At 35.6% G+C, this 14,640-nt stretch overlaps 1 long non-coding RNA gene across 1 annotated transcript in view; it reads right to left on the bottom strand.

Annotated features, from left to right (window-relative positions):
- The window catches only part of LOC130540745 (uncharacterized), a 63,510-nt gene extending 51,717 nt beyond the window's left edge, over positions 1-11,793 (bottom strand). The window contains exon 1 of the long non-coding RNA XR_008954736.2: positions 11,719-11,793. This is a non-coding gene — a long non-coding RNA (uncharacterized LOC130540745). The remainder of the gene's footprint in view (positions 1-11,718) is intronic.
- Positions 11,794-14,640: the final 2,847 nt, after the last annotated feature.

Here is a 14,640-nt window from a genome sequence, read left to right as displayed (position 1 = left end):
GGACTATGGTAAATCCTTTATTAAGAAAAGATATATGTAAGGAGGCAATGATCAAAATGTTTCTTGTTTTTCCAATTTGTTAGTGATGAATAAGAAAAAGATGAGACTATTACTATGTTCTCAAGTCTATCACTTTGTTTTTTTACCACCCAGGATAAGTTACCTTCAAGCCATATTGTTCAGGCAAGAGAAACCGTATTCTCAGTTTGCTGTCAGACATAGTCCATCCCACCACTATGGTGGTTAGTTCATTGTAAATATATGACTCATTTACACCAAAGCGGGTCAGGTCTAGGACTTCTGTCTGACAATTGTCAGGATTACTGAAGCTACCAAATATATTCAGATTTATGACACAATTTGCCACTCTGCCTAGTGTTGATTTAAAATTATTCTCACAGGCTGCCTTTTGGGTAGTTGCCTTTAACTCCACAATTTTGGCTCATGCTTCTGCACCCAAATACCAAGCTCCCTGGGCAGTATTTTGGATAAGATATGTTAACAATATTATATTTCTCAGTTAATGTTTTGGGCATGAACCAAAATTGTACTTCATAATTTTCTCCCAGAATCCCATATTAAGACACTGGAAAAATGTTGACACATATGGAAAAACCACAAAATGAATGACAGTAGTTGATATAATAAATAACAATGGGCTGGGCACGGTGGCTCACGCCTGTAACCCCAGCCCTTCGGGAGCCAGAGGCGGGAAGATCACCTGAGGTTAGGAGTTCCAAACTAGCCTGGCCAACATGACAAAACCATGTCTGTACTAAAAAATACAAACATTAGCTGGGTGTTGTGGCAAGAACCTGTAATCCCAGCTACTCAGGAGCCTGAGGTAGGGAGAATTGCTTGAACTTGGGAGGTGGAGTTTGCAGTGAGCTGAGATCACACAACTGCACTCCAGCCTGGGTGACAGAGCGAGACTCGGTCTCAAAACAATAATAACAATAATAATGGATAAAGACTTACATTTTATAACAAACACCAAATACCTAAAGTGAAGTAGGAGTATAACTGAACCATGAAGTTATGTCAGATAAATATATTAAGATTGTGTTTAAATGTATGGTGTCAGAGTAATATTTTATAGATAAATAATAAAAATTTACTGACCATGATGACTAGCAATATATACATGAACCAAACTCAGATATGTAGCCATGTGCATGGACAAAATCAAGATATTATCATTTCCATATAATTTTCTTTTTCATCATCTAATGACTATATGTTACAAGAGAGATTTCTGAATCTTGTGAACCATTTTCAAATTTTAAAACCGTAGTGTTTCCCATCAAGTGACAGAGCCATTTTCATTCATGGCAGCTAAGAGATTTTTTCTGTTTTGCACACATGGTCTTATAGCTGAGCTTCTATTATTTCTCTTCCAGAAGAATGCAATAAATATGTCTAGAGACAAGGGACAAAGTTAATAAAAGGCTGTCCTTTCCTTTGACTAAGACCCTGGTTTAAAATGAGCTATTTTCCCTGAACACCATATATTAATTGGATGGTTTCAGCTTCAGCCACAGACAAAAGCAGTCCAGATCATGATTATTTGCAGTATAATTCTTCTTGATATGGTAAGCAGCCACAGAGCATTGATATTAAAAAGTAGATTTCTTCCCTGATAAGGAAATTATTCTAGAATGTTACCTCTTGGTGGGTCAATTAAAGGGCTGTCACTATTATTCCTTGAATTGTGTGTATTCCTGAGATTCATATGTGTCTTATCATAAAGTTTTGTAACTATTTGATTTGTAATCAGCTCAATTTTTTAAAAACTCGGTTGTTTCAATAATAAATATTCTGTGTTTATTTTTAATATACATTCAGAATCCTCCTATTATGATTTTTGATAGGTGTGGGAACCTTGTAGAGGATAGACAGTATATAATAGAAAGGACACTCTCTGGAGATATTTGTCCATTTAAACTAAAGTCAGGTAAGTTTGCCACGTCTAAAGCACCAACCTACTTTTTCATATCATATGAAGGTGGTATTCTCGGGCCCTTTGCCTCAATTACCAAAATTAGGTTCTGAGTCTAAATTAGACACATCTCAGGTCTTTATTCCTAGATAGGTTCTGAAATCTGGGCCTCGTACTGATCCAAAGAAAGATTGAAAATGGCTAAGGTTGCATAGTCCCTTACCAACTCTTGTTCTGGGAGTCATTTTAATCTCCCAAATATTTAGTTGTGAGGTCATCAGTGTGGATAATCATTGATAGATTATCAGATAACCAGATGTAGCAACATAATTCCTCCTCACACTTCCTCTCCTTATTTACTTTTATTCTGGGACAGCCAAATCCATAGGTCTGTGGTTCTCCACTAGAAGTGTGTTGCTCTCCAGGGAGCATTTGGCAACGTCTAGAGACAGTTTTAATTATAGTAGGAGACTGAGTACTAATGTATATAGGTTAGAGATGCTTTAAACTTCCTACCATGCTCAGAATAGTTCTGGACAACAAAGAATTATCTGGTCCAGAATGTCAGCAGTGCTAAGGTGGAGAAACCCTAACATAGATGAACAAAAGTCAGGGAGATGTTATAGACTTGAGCTATATTACATTACCAAACTCTACTCAACAAACTTAAAATAGTTGTTTATCTCACTTTCTACTTGTCTTAAATAGCCCTAATTACAAATATTCATACATGCATTCAGACATTCATCCTCTTATTCATTGTCTTATTCAACAACAACAACAATGTATAGGGGCTTATAAAATTCCAATTCAAAAAATTATATTGAAATACTTCACGTATTAAGGACAAATAAGAGCAGTTGTATAAAATCATATCAAAACATTATAAATGCCCAAATAAGGTTGTAGAAGGTAGTTTTCTGATAATTGCATCCCTTATTGAAGTTGAAGAGTTCCTATGAGGTAAGTACAGAGGCAGAGTCCAAATTGGATGTTGTTGTAATGGTCCAGACAAAGGAATTTGATGGCTTGGAATAGAACAGGAGAAAAGGGCTAATTATAGAAGACATTTAGGAGGTAGAATTGGATATAACGACATCATTAAGGAGCTATGAAATCGTGAAGATGAGGAACAGTCAAAGATTATACCTGAATTTCTTTTGGTTTAAACAATGTGAAAACATTGGTATCATAGAGGTAGAACATAGCAGAAGGATGAGTGGGAGCTACAACATGAAGATAATAATCTCTGTTTTTAATATCTTAAACTCAAACTATGTAATGTCTTTGAAAATGTCCTCGGCCAGTTGGTTAGGTGAGATAAAAAATTCTAGTCTGAAATATGTGCTAGAAACAGAATCATTCAAGAAGTTATCAAGGTGGTAGGAATTTGTTTTGGCTAGGCTTCATGGGTATCCAGAAGTCACCAAAGAGGAAGGCCTGGGTGTCAGAGAAATTTGTTCAATTAAATTCAATTAATTCCTCAGGTAAAATTAGGGTAGAGTTCACTTCCTTGGTCAAGAAAATATAATGAAAAAACCAGTGTTTCAAAGAGATTTCTGTCTATAATACAAACCCCTTCTGATAAGATTTTTTTTTAACTATACAAATTTTGGCTCCTGAAATTGTGAATTATAGTGTAGTTAATATTAAAACAAACTTGCATAATTTTTTAAAATTTATAAAATGTTTCCATGGAAATCATATTACTTAATTTAAACAACCTGAGTTTGGAAGGACAGGTATTGTAATTGTTTCGATTCTGTAGATATAGTTTCTGAGGCAATAAGAGGTTAAAGGGTATTTCTCACTATCATGCAAGAATATAAATTCCATCATTGAGCTGTAAGTCAAGTTTTCTCATTCTAAACTTCCTGTATTTTTCAGCATTTTTCAAAATGCACACATGTACACAAGTCTTTATGCATAAATAAAAATTAAAAATGAATGTTGTTTAGGAAATAGTTTTTCTTCTCTGTAAAGGTGACTTATATGGACTAAAAATAAATCAAGCCAATTTAAGAGACTGTAGCATAATACTAAATTTATTTCTGTATAATTTATATTACCTAAGAAGTTAAATATTTTAAAGTTTTGTAATGAACATATAATGTTACTAAAGTAGATTGTTGCTCTCAATAGTAATTGGTCACACGTAGCCTCCATCGAATTTTAGTATGTTTCCATGACAGATAATTTTACAGGTTATTGCTAAATGTGTATTTCAAGTGACCTTGGATGTCAAATTTGAATGGCCAAGGTTTCTTGGAGCAGGAAATTCAGAGGTAAAGGAATTTTAACACGTGCTCTGGTTTCAATGGTGCACTATCTCGAATAAAAATTGATAATGACTCCAGGACTGCAAATGCTTTATCGGTCCCAGAGGCTTAGTCGCCTCACACCAGATGCGGGAAGTTGACTGTATTCATTAATATCCTTCAGTGAGGTCACAGGTAGGGAAAGAAGGAGCTCCAGGGAGGAGAGCTAGTGAAATAAAAGCCTAAGTATATTGAGTTTGTGCAGTAAAGGAAGGATGTGGGTTTGTAAAGTTCTCATTGTCTTAAGCATGTAAGGAAATTGAAAGTCAAGTCTGCTAACAGGAACACTTTGTTGCTTGTGACTTCCACTCTCCTATTCCACTAAGGGTAGATAGCACCTGTTCAGAGTAACTGTTGCTTTTTATTTCTTTCTCCCTAGTCTATCTTCTTAAATTACAAAAATAAATTATTTTTTCTTGCTTTGTCAATTTGTTATTTAGTTTTCATTTGGTGAAAATCAGAATTGAAATGTGGTATTCTTTTATGACACTTTCGCAGTCAGTATGTTTCTGAGTTGAGCTTAACTGATTCAAGTGAATCTGTGTGCTGAAGTGACTCCTGAGGGAAAATACAAATCCTTTCAAAGGCTGGCTACACAGCTTCAGCAGCGAGCACTGAGACCTCCTTATTCAGCCTAACCCTGCTTACATATTTCGGAACTGAACCCCAATCTTCATCTCCGCACAGCATTCCCCTGGTGATTTGAGCAAGCCTTGTTAACAGTTTCATCTAACAGGCTCAGCAGGTTCAACATTTGATTATCTTTCCCTCAGGTTCACGATCAAGTCTTTTTCCTTCGTTATGCGCTGACAGGACCACTGTGCTTGGGTTCTGTGTGCGGGTAGATTCACATACTGAACGTGCAAAAAATGCAGATGACAATCTGGATAAATCTCACATTCAAGGAATTTAATTGTATTGAAATTCAAGGCTGTGCCCCTGAGACATTGATCCGGTATTGTCAGTTTCAAATCCTGGATGCACTAGCAGCATGATGATGTGTTCATGGAATTTGCAATTGAGATAATGAGGAATCAAAGCTTACGTCTGGATCACTAACTGACAGAAAACAGGGGAACCAACGCGAATCAATATGGCCCGGCCCAACGGAGTCCGCCTGGCAGCACGAAATCTTGGCAAAGCTTCTCAGGTTCCAATTTAAGAACAGGGCTCAGGACTTCGGAGACGGGCACAGTTGGATGTGCAGACTGGGGTGATGCTTTTGCTTTCCAAGGCACAGAGAATGTTTGCTCATAAGCTTTTATTGCCAAAGGCAAGAAGCTCTGGCTTCAGCAGCCAAATAAAACAAAGGAAGATTGGAACAAAACAGTGGAATACAAAATATGTATATAAAAAAAAGAAGACTTGTGACAAAGGGTTGCTTTTTGCTCTGCAAGAAGTTGGATGTGATCTGCTCTGTTGGGGGATTCTTAAACAATTTAAACGGAAGTGAAGGCCCCAACTGTTAGAAGGAGGATACATTTTAATCATCGAGTTGGCTTTTTCCAAACTTTTGTTTACTTCAGAGCTAAATAGGAAAAGCCGATTTTCATTTCAGAGTGATAAGAGCAAGTTTGAGGTATTTCTTAGGCTAAAGCAAACTGGACTATTAGCTCATATACTCCCTTTTAATTGGGTAACTCATTCTCCTCTCACTCTCAGCTTGCAGCTGCCCTGGGAAGTCTGAGCTATAATAGCAAAATCAGAGGAAAGGGATTAAATGGGATAAATATTTCAAGCCAAGTTTTATATCTCATTCTTGCACATTTGCTCAAATGGGTAATTATTAGATTACATGGAAGTTCCTTGCCCCAACAAAACAGAGGGTTGGGGCACATGTCTAATTGTGAAACAGCCTTGATTTAGGCTTGTTTGGGCACAGCTATGAAAAGCACTCTTTTAATCTCAGGATATATTCAGTTGGATGATAAATTATATGGTAAAATATGGTCACTCTGAAAACCTTAAAAGACTCCTCAATTCAAAATGAAGAATTTTCGTTTTACCAGATACCATTTAATGTACCATACAATGCCACTTAAATGTAGCTTGATGACTAATTTGGAAAACAATATGTGTTACTCCCTCAGTTTTCTCTGAAGTTAAAGAACAAATGTCATCTAAATGACTTTAAGATTTAATAAAACAAAACATTTTAGTTTAGCTGGATTTTACTGGTACCCACCTAAATTACTTTGTAGAGGCCTTAAGTGTTTTATGAGGTATAAGCACACACTTTCAAAAGACCAGTAAACTTCATCACTGCCTGAGAACTGCTGGGCTGCTCTGTAGCTCTAGGAGTAAACTTTCCTTAATTACATGCTCACAACATTCAAAATTCAGTAGTTTACGATTAAACAGCAAGAACACTAGTTAAATAGAGAGATTGCCTTAAATTATCCAGAACTAGGCTTTTAGATCAATTATCCTGAAGTATATTCAAACTCTTTTTGATAAAAATAAAATATTTCTGAAATATATGGAAACTCCCAGACGTGGTGATCAGAGTATCCTTGAATAAAGTTACAGTTATGTAAATATTAGAAAGGAATTGGCACTGATACCAAGAAATATTTTGGCACTCAAATTCATAATTTGATCTCACATTCGTTTGACATGGTCACTAGCATGTTTTGTGGTGGTGGTGGTGGTGGTGGTGGTGATAGTTTTCATTAAGAAGAGTAAAAACTATGGCAAAGGCTGATTGTACTGGTACATAACACAAGTGCAATTGTATAAAAGTGACCATTCGATGAAGACTAAAGCAAGTTTATTTCTATTGTTTCTTGCCCATATATAATTATTTATGGAGTTCTAACAAAAGCTCTTGGGGCTTCTTTTTTAAGGCAATATTCTTTCTTTTCAGCCTTTTAAACTCCATCAACCAGAAACATATTTGACTCACTTTCAAAAGCATTTCTACTAACTTCAATAAAGAAAGCAATACATTTTATAACACTTCAGAATACTGGTACCAGAGATCATTATAACCAATTTCCCTTTAAAACTTACCAAAGATTCACCTTATCTTCGTTTCTATCTATAACAGCCAAATTCCATTCCTCTGGAGCAGGAAAATTGAGATATTTTAAAATTTGGTAACTTTCTTTAACACACTTATGAATCTGATAATTGGACATGCAAGGAACTTTAATTGTACCTTACATTGGGAGGAAAAAATACACTAAATTTTAATCCAATGTAGGATTTAATTGACTCATCTATTTACTCATAAATAATTGCTCATTGCTTACTGCTTGCTAGACACTTAGGAACACGTGGGGGAGCACAAGAGGAATATAATAGAGATATTCCTCCTCTTATTTTCATTAGATTTATCTTATTTGTGAGGCTAAATATGCAGGCAAAGGAAAGGCAAAATGGTTCTAACTCCTTTCTTCTACCCCCGACAGCACCTCTGCTCTGCCATCCTGAATATAAGTCTTTAAAACTTTAAGAAATTTGTATTCTTTATATATATACTCCTGGAGTTTTCTACTGAATATTATTCCAAAAAAATCAGCACAGATGCAATGCACAGTTTCCAGGCAGTCAATAAAACCAAAAAAACAAAACCTCATCAGCCCCCTTGTTTTGCTTTTAAGTCTATTTTTTAAATTCTCGACCAATCGTTGTTCAATATTCATTCTGCTGTGAAGAAATGATTATCCCATTGCACAAACTACCCTCACTCAAAAATGACATGATTAGAAATTTTCAGCTAATCAGTAAGTGGCCTGTAGTTTGATTCCCATTTCATCAGTGCTGTAAAAGGGGAGGATGTCATGGAAAAAGGCACAGTGCTTTATTACGCATTCTTTATTAGGAAATGGATACTGAAACTGATTAATAATTGAGAACAGGATTAAAATTCTTTTCTTTCAGCCATATTATAGAGAAGAGATTGTTATAGTTAATGGTAATTATGTGAAATATTCTGGGTAATGAAGCAACTTAAATAAACTTTGCAGTCCCCACTCATATCACAAACAGAAAAAAAAAGCCAATTTAAATTTAATATCACAATTTGCATTTGAGATCATGAGGAAATTCATTGCTTGAATTAACTCAGCCTATTAGGTAATAATAATTTCAATAATTCTAAGTGTTACTATGATTGGTAATAATCATAATAATGTGCTCTGCTTAATTTCCTTTAGTTAGACTAGCATAGTTTACAAATATTTTCCGATAGGCTAAAAGTGTACCCCAAACCCTTTTTTGAGTTTAAGAGGGTGCAGATATCATAGTGGTAGGGGTTAAGCCATTCATGCTACAGAATGTTTTAACTATATTATCTTATTTGTTCAATTTATCAATTTGTTTACCAATTTGTATTATATGACATGAATTGTGTATAGTAATTAATTTGCTGGATTTCTACTATTGAGCATATAGTCTCTGGTGCTTTATTCATACAATATAGTTCTCATGATCATGGCACATTTAACTCTTTTCTCCAAGTATGTATTTCCTAAATTATCATCTGTCTAATCAAAAGCCTGCACTGTAGCTTCTGGTTTTCTCTGGAAGAAGTGGGCCAGGTGGGAATAAGGAGCTCATGCTCATGTGAGGCTTCCCAAAGACTACTGATGGCATCTTTTGTTCAGACAATATTGGAAATTTTTGATAAAACTTTAAAATGTCAAATAATTGGATGCCCATAAAGTCGATATTGGTGTACCAGTTGTCAATTATTTCAGAGGTAGTAGGTCCCCACTTAACTAAAATAACCAGACTTGCAAAAAAAAGTTTTACTCAATATATGCAATCTCAGGATAAATGATTAGCACTGTGAGCAAATATACACATAGAGGAAAAACAAATGTACCTGAAACTCTAAAGGATATTTTTTCTCTAAGTGACCCAACTGTGTATTTCCAAATTTCTCTGTAATTAGTAAAAATTTTTATCACAGCAAAGTAATATTTGTAGAAATGATTTATTACAATTGTTTTTTTAAAATTTAGTAGTCCATTTTTAGAAGTTTGAAACAATCTTTAGGAACATTTCCTAAGCAGTCAAGTACTGAATTGTTCCAGCAGTCAAGGTCTTGTGCATTTTCTATCTCAAACAGATATTTATTTCAACTACAAAATGGGAAGGAGAGAGAGAATCTCTAACACTTTCTGTGAGTCATTAAAATCTTTTTGGATATTGGCCCAAGGTGTATATCAACAGTTTTATAAAAAAATTTGATTCTTTCCCCTACAACTCATTAAACTATGACAAGGCAAAGTTGACATTCTGTGAAAAATTCCCAAACATGACTTTCTTTTTTTTAAAAAGAATCATTGCCAGTTCAGGACAGACTTCAGTCTTCCCAGTGTTTTTCAAAGTATTTCATTATTTTTGTACTTGTTTTTAGTTTTTAGAATCCCTGATTTCTTCACATCTAGCTTCCCTAGGGTTAATCTGAGGGGAGAAAAACAGCAGCCTGCACTTGTTTTGTCATTTGGGTAGTCAAGTAAAACAGATTTTGCATGTAACACTAAGCTATTAAGTTCCAGTTAAAACCTTTGCATCTATTTCTAATATTGTTCTCTTACATTAGCAAAATGAGAATTGTTATGGGTTGTTGCCTAAAGGAATGAGAATAAAAAACACACAAGAATATATTTCATGTAGTTATATAACAGGTTAATTGACAAGATATTATACTATATATAAGTAGTTTGATTAGTTATATATGGTATACTAATGGGTACTTTATTAGAGAAGATCAGAATATATCTACAGAAATGTCCAAAAAATTAAGGGCATATAAACACAAATATAAAACTTCCAAGAACTCTTACCTATAGATAATTCCAGCTTGTAAAAATAAGAAGATTAAATATAATTCTGACTTTTTTAAATGTTTGAAATTCCTGTCCAGGTAAATTAACAATCTTCAAAGGCGTTGATTCTACAGTAATTTTGAAGCAATATGCAGAAATTATGAAGTAATCATTATTCTGCTTTATAATTCTACTTCAAAAACAACTTGATTTGGTCCATTTCCCTTCATTTCTCTTACCTCCAGCCTAGTCCAAGTGACTATCCTTTCTCACCTGGCTCCCTGCAGTGGGTTCCTCACTAAGCTCTACTCACCTATTGTATTTGAACTTTCATCTTAACTGGCTCTTTCCCTTTAGTATATAAGAATGTCAAAGTCCTTTCCAACAGATTATTTGTGACCCTCTATCCAGCTCTCTATGTTCCCAGTCAGGCTTCCCCAAACACTACTTTGTACCTTTTGTCTGCCCTTCTTCAATTCTTTCCTATTCTTAATTCACAATAATATGACTTCTCTAACACTCAGTTGAAAACTTTCCGAGGTTATCAAGAACCTCCTAATTGTCAGATCTAAATTGATTTTTCTGCAACATTTGGCATTATTGAACATTCCTATGGAGTTCCTACGGAAACTCTTTTACCTTTGTCTTTTATGACACATTTCTCCTTTACTAGAATTTTCATAGCTGCTTGTGTGTCAGGCAGTGAGTGTCATGGCAGGAAGCAGATCATGCCCTCAAATTGGATAATTGGAGGAGATTTTAATATAGTGACTATTTACAAAAGTGTGAGCAGGGAAGGTGAAGAAGGATAGCGCAGTTGCCTAGGTTTAATAGCTGTGAGCTTCACCAATTTTAGGCAAACAGAGGAAGGGGTTACCAGAATTTGGTTGAGCCCTGTGGGAAAAGTGGCCTTCACTCATGGGACATAGATAATACTTAGAGAACTCACAAGAATGAATGGGGAGGAATAAAAGCCTTCTTCCTTCTGTGTCTGTTTTGTTTGTTTTGTCTTGTTTTCACAAGTTCTCCCCTCACCAATCAGGTTAACAGTACATAAAGCTAGAGGGCAAGTAAATCATTTTATGTGATCCAAACACGTTGGCCTCCCCAGACACAGAGGAGGGTGCAAAAGAATAGATGGGAGATCTGAAAGGGCTGGCAGAAGACATCTTGCCCAGCCTCTATTTCTAAGCAGTGGTTTTCTCCAGGGTTCCTCTTGCCTTCACACTCTTTAGACATCCTTTTGATTTGGTGCATTTTTATCTTCAATCTTGGCTTATATTATTATTTACATTTGGTGACTTTCTAATCTCTAATTCCATCATAAATGTCTTATTTTCTTAGGTGAGTATGATGCATCCAACTACTTCAAGGGTGCCTCTTTTTTGAACTCTGCATCACAAAATCTGAACTCATTTTCTTCACATCAAATTTACTTTCTCCATATTCTCTCAAGCTGAATGGCACTCTACCCACCAATCAACAAAGCAGAAAACTCATAATGATCCTCGACTCACTTTTACTATCTAGGTATAGTCAATTAATAACAATGCTGTATAGATAATCTCCTAGTGAATTTTTAATTCATCCTCTCCTGTGCATTGTCACCATCACTAATATAACGAGTGTGACGAAAAATTCATCCTAGGAATTATGGAAACTGATTACATGAAGAGCTTACCTAGAATGGGGGACAGAGTAAGTTCTTCCAGATGAAAGTGTGTGTTAGTGGAGTACTGAAGGATGAGTAACACGTACTTGGGCAAATGGTGGGAAAGTGTTAGACTCAAAAGAAACACCATGTGCAAAGTGTCCTAGGGGAAAGAATAAATTTTATATTTGAAACATTAAAACCAAACAAGTATAACTGAGATGTAAGGAGTGGAGACAGGATGCTATCTTAAAATATTTTCAGTTGAAGCTGGAGAAGTAGGAAGCCAGAAGACTGCAAAGGGCTTTAGATGTCATAATGTGAATTTGTGACATAATGCTTATAGTACTCAAGTTGATGGCATCAATAAAGAAGGAATGGATCCCAATAGCATTATCTGTATTTAAGCCTGAAAAGTTCTCATAGTCTTAATCTGTAAAGTAGGAGAGCATATCATCCAGGTGAGAAGACATGTGACCAAAGGGAACTAATAAAGCAATCATTCAGGAAGAACACGCTTTGTTTACTCTCAATTGAATCTCCAAACACAACTCATCTTTATGCCCCACACACCTGTGTATATCCAAGAATTTTCAGACTGCATTATGAGGCAGGACTTCTCTTTGTAAAGGACCTCCTTGTATTTATTTGCACCAAATTTGCACCAAAACTCTTGGAAGTTATTGTATGATGGTTGTCCCATCATAATTTCCTTCCAAAATGCGAGATGGGAAGTTTATTTATCTAAGAGATGTAAGTCTTAAATAGCATGTTATTATTATCTTTTTAATTAATCATGACCTTTCATAGTGCTAATAACTAGGGTAGGTCACCTAAACCCCATGTTTTGATTTAGTCTCTTCTAAAATAAGAGTTGAAGGAGATACACATGAAGAGCCTTTCAAGGTCTGAAATTCTGCAAACAGAATGAGAATGAGCATGAGAATGCTCAAGCATTCTCATCATCTCAAGCATGAGAATGGATGGAAGGATCCCTTTAAGATTACTTCCAGCTCTCTAAGTTTTATAATATCTTAAATAAAATGGACAATCATGAAAAATCATGACTACATTTTCCCAAGTGAATCAATATTTGTTCACACAGAATAACAGCATGTAATCCACAATGTTTGGCATCAGATCCAGATAGGCCATCTACCATGGTACTTATTTGACTGCTGAAATTTCATCTCTAGAAAAGTGTTAGTAATTAGATAGTAGGTATGTTCCAAGATAATGCACTGAGGCAATTCATCTGGCTCCTGTAAAAATCTACATAAAACACTTGCAAGCACATGTGTATGTACATACACACAAGCAAAAAACACTTGTTAGAAGCTAGACTATAGGTGTTTTCATAGACGAATGAGAATAGAAACATCAACTATGATGGGGAAAATGAATAATGGAAAAAGAAGTGCATTGTCCTTTCTCATTTTTATGTCTTAAACTATTTTAAATAATAATTTCTGACTTTACTCTTAATTTTATTTTATCACCTCTTAACTTAAACTTAACACTGTCCAGTGGAGAATTACTCATCTCCTAAAGGATCCTAAGGCTTAATTAATAGAGGAGCCAGCCAAAGAAATAAAGCTAGAGATATCAGAAGTAATTACAATTTAATGAAACAAGGATGAACAAATGACCACAAAGCCCAGTAGCCTAGTAAGTGACCTGAAATGAAAATTTGGTCATCAAACTGATAACCTCTCTTTTTACTCACCTCTCACTCTAAAATACCATTTCCTTATACTCTTTCTTATTCTATTCTTTTCTCATTTTGGAGAATGTGTGAGGTGATCATAACTTTGATTACAAGTATAAATAATAAAAATGTCCTTGTGCCCCTCATCCTCAACAAAAGTGCACATATTCAACAGGTAACTGTGGGACATAGTCTGCAGGATGAAATTAAAATTCAACTTTAGGCCAGGTGCAGTGGCTCACGCCTGTAATCCCAGCACTTTGGGAGGCTGAGGCGGGCAGATCATGAGGTCAGGAGCTTGAGACCAGCCTGACCAACATGGCAAAACGCTGTCTCTACTAAAAATACCAAAATTAGCACGGCATGGTGGTGCATGCCTGTAATCCCAGCTACTTGGGAGGCTGAGGCGGGAGAATCGCTCGAACCCGGGAGGCAGAGGTTGCAGTGAGCCAAGATCTCCCCACTGCACTCCAGCCTGGGTGACAGAGTGAGACTCTGTCTCAAAAAAAAAAAAAAATCAACTTTAATAAAGTAGTTTACCAGCAAAACTAACTAAAGGACCATTCACGTGGAAGTTAACTTTTATTGCAGATACACTATGAGCTTTTTTGAATATTTACCATATTTTGAGGCCACATGGAACACACTACTGTTTCCCAAACAGTTTCTAGGGTGGTCTTCAGCTCACAAATTCACTGCAGCAGATCTTAGCTACAGAAATTTAGCCTCAGAAAATGTCTGAAATAGAGGGAATGTTTAGAGTCCTGTGCTGTTTTGACAAACACAATCTCTTTTTACACTGTAGGAGGGAAAGAAGACTCTCAAAAAAATGAATTATTGTTTTAAGTCAGTTACTATCAAATGTTAAGAACTGAAAAGGGAAAATTAAGTACCCTCCCTCTCCTGAAAAGAAGCAGCAGGATGAAATTAACTGGGAAGGCAGTCACTGTCCTATACATCTGCTGGGGCTAAAATGAATGACTATTCCAGAGTCCATCTCAAGCCCCACTCCCAAGGATATACAGTCTCGCTGGCACCACTCAAGATGTTTGACTGTATTGTGTGCTACAAAGCATTTCAATTTTGATGGGGAGAAGGGAGTGGGTGAACAAAATCTAGCTTATAGGAAAAACATTATCCAGTATATGCCACGACATTCTTTATTAAGATACTGAATATCAGTAAGTAAATTATTTCTATCTTTCAACAAGCACCATCCCAATTTAAACTTGCATTTTCATATG

Source organism: Pan paniscus, chromosome 14, assembly GCF_029289425.2.
Source record: "Pan paniscus chromosome 14, NHGRI_mPanPan1-v2.0_pri, whole genome shotgun sequence".
Lineage (NCBI taxonomy): Eukaryota > Metazoa > Chordata > Mammalia > Primates > Hominidae > Pan > Pan paniscus.
Note: the sequence above shows the minus strand (reverse complement) of the source record. Positions and strands in the feature narration are given on the sequence as shown.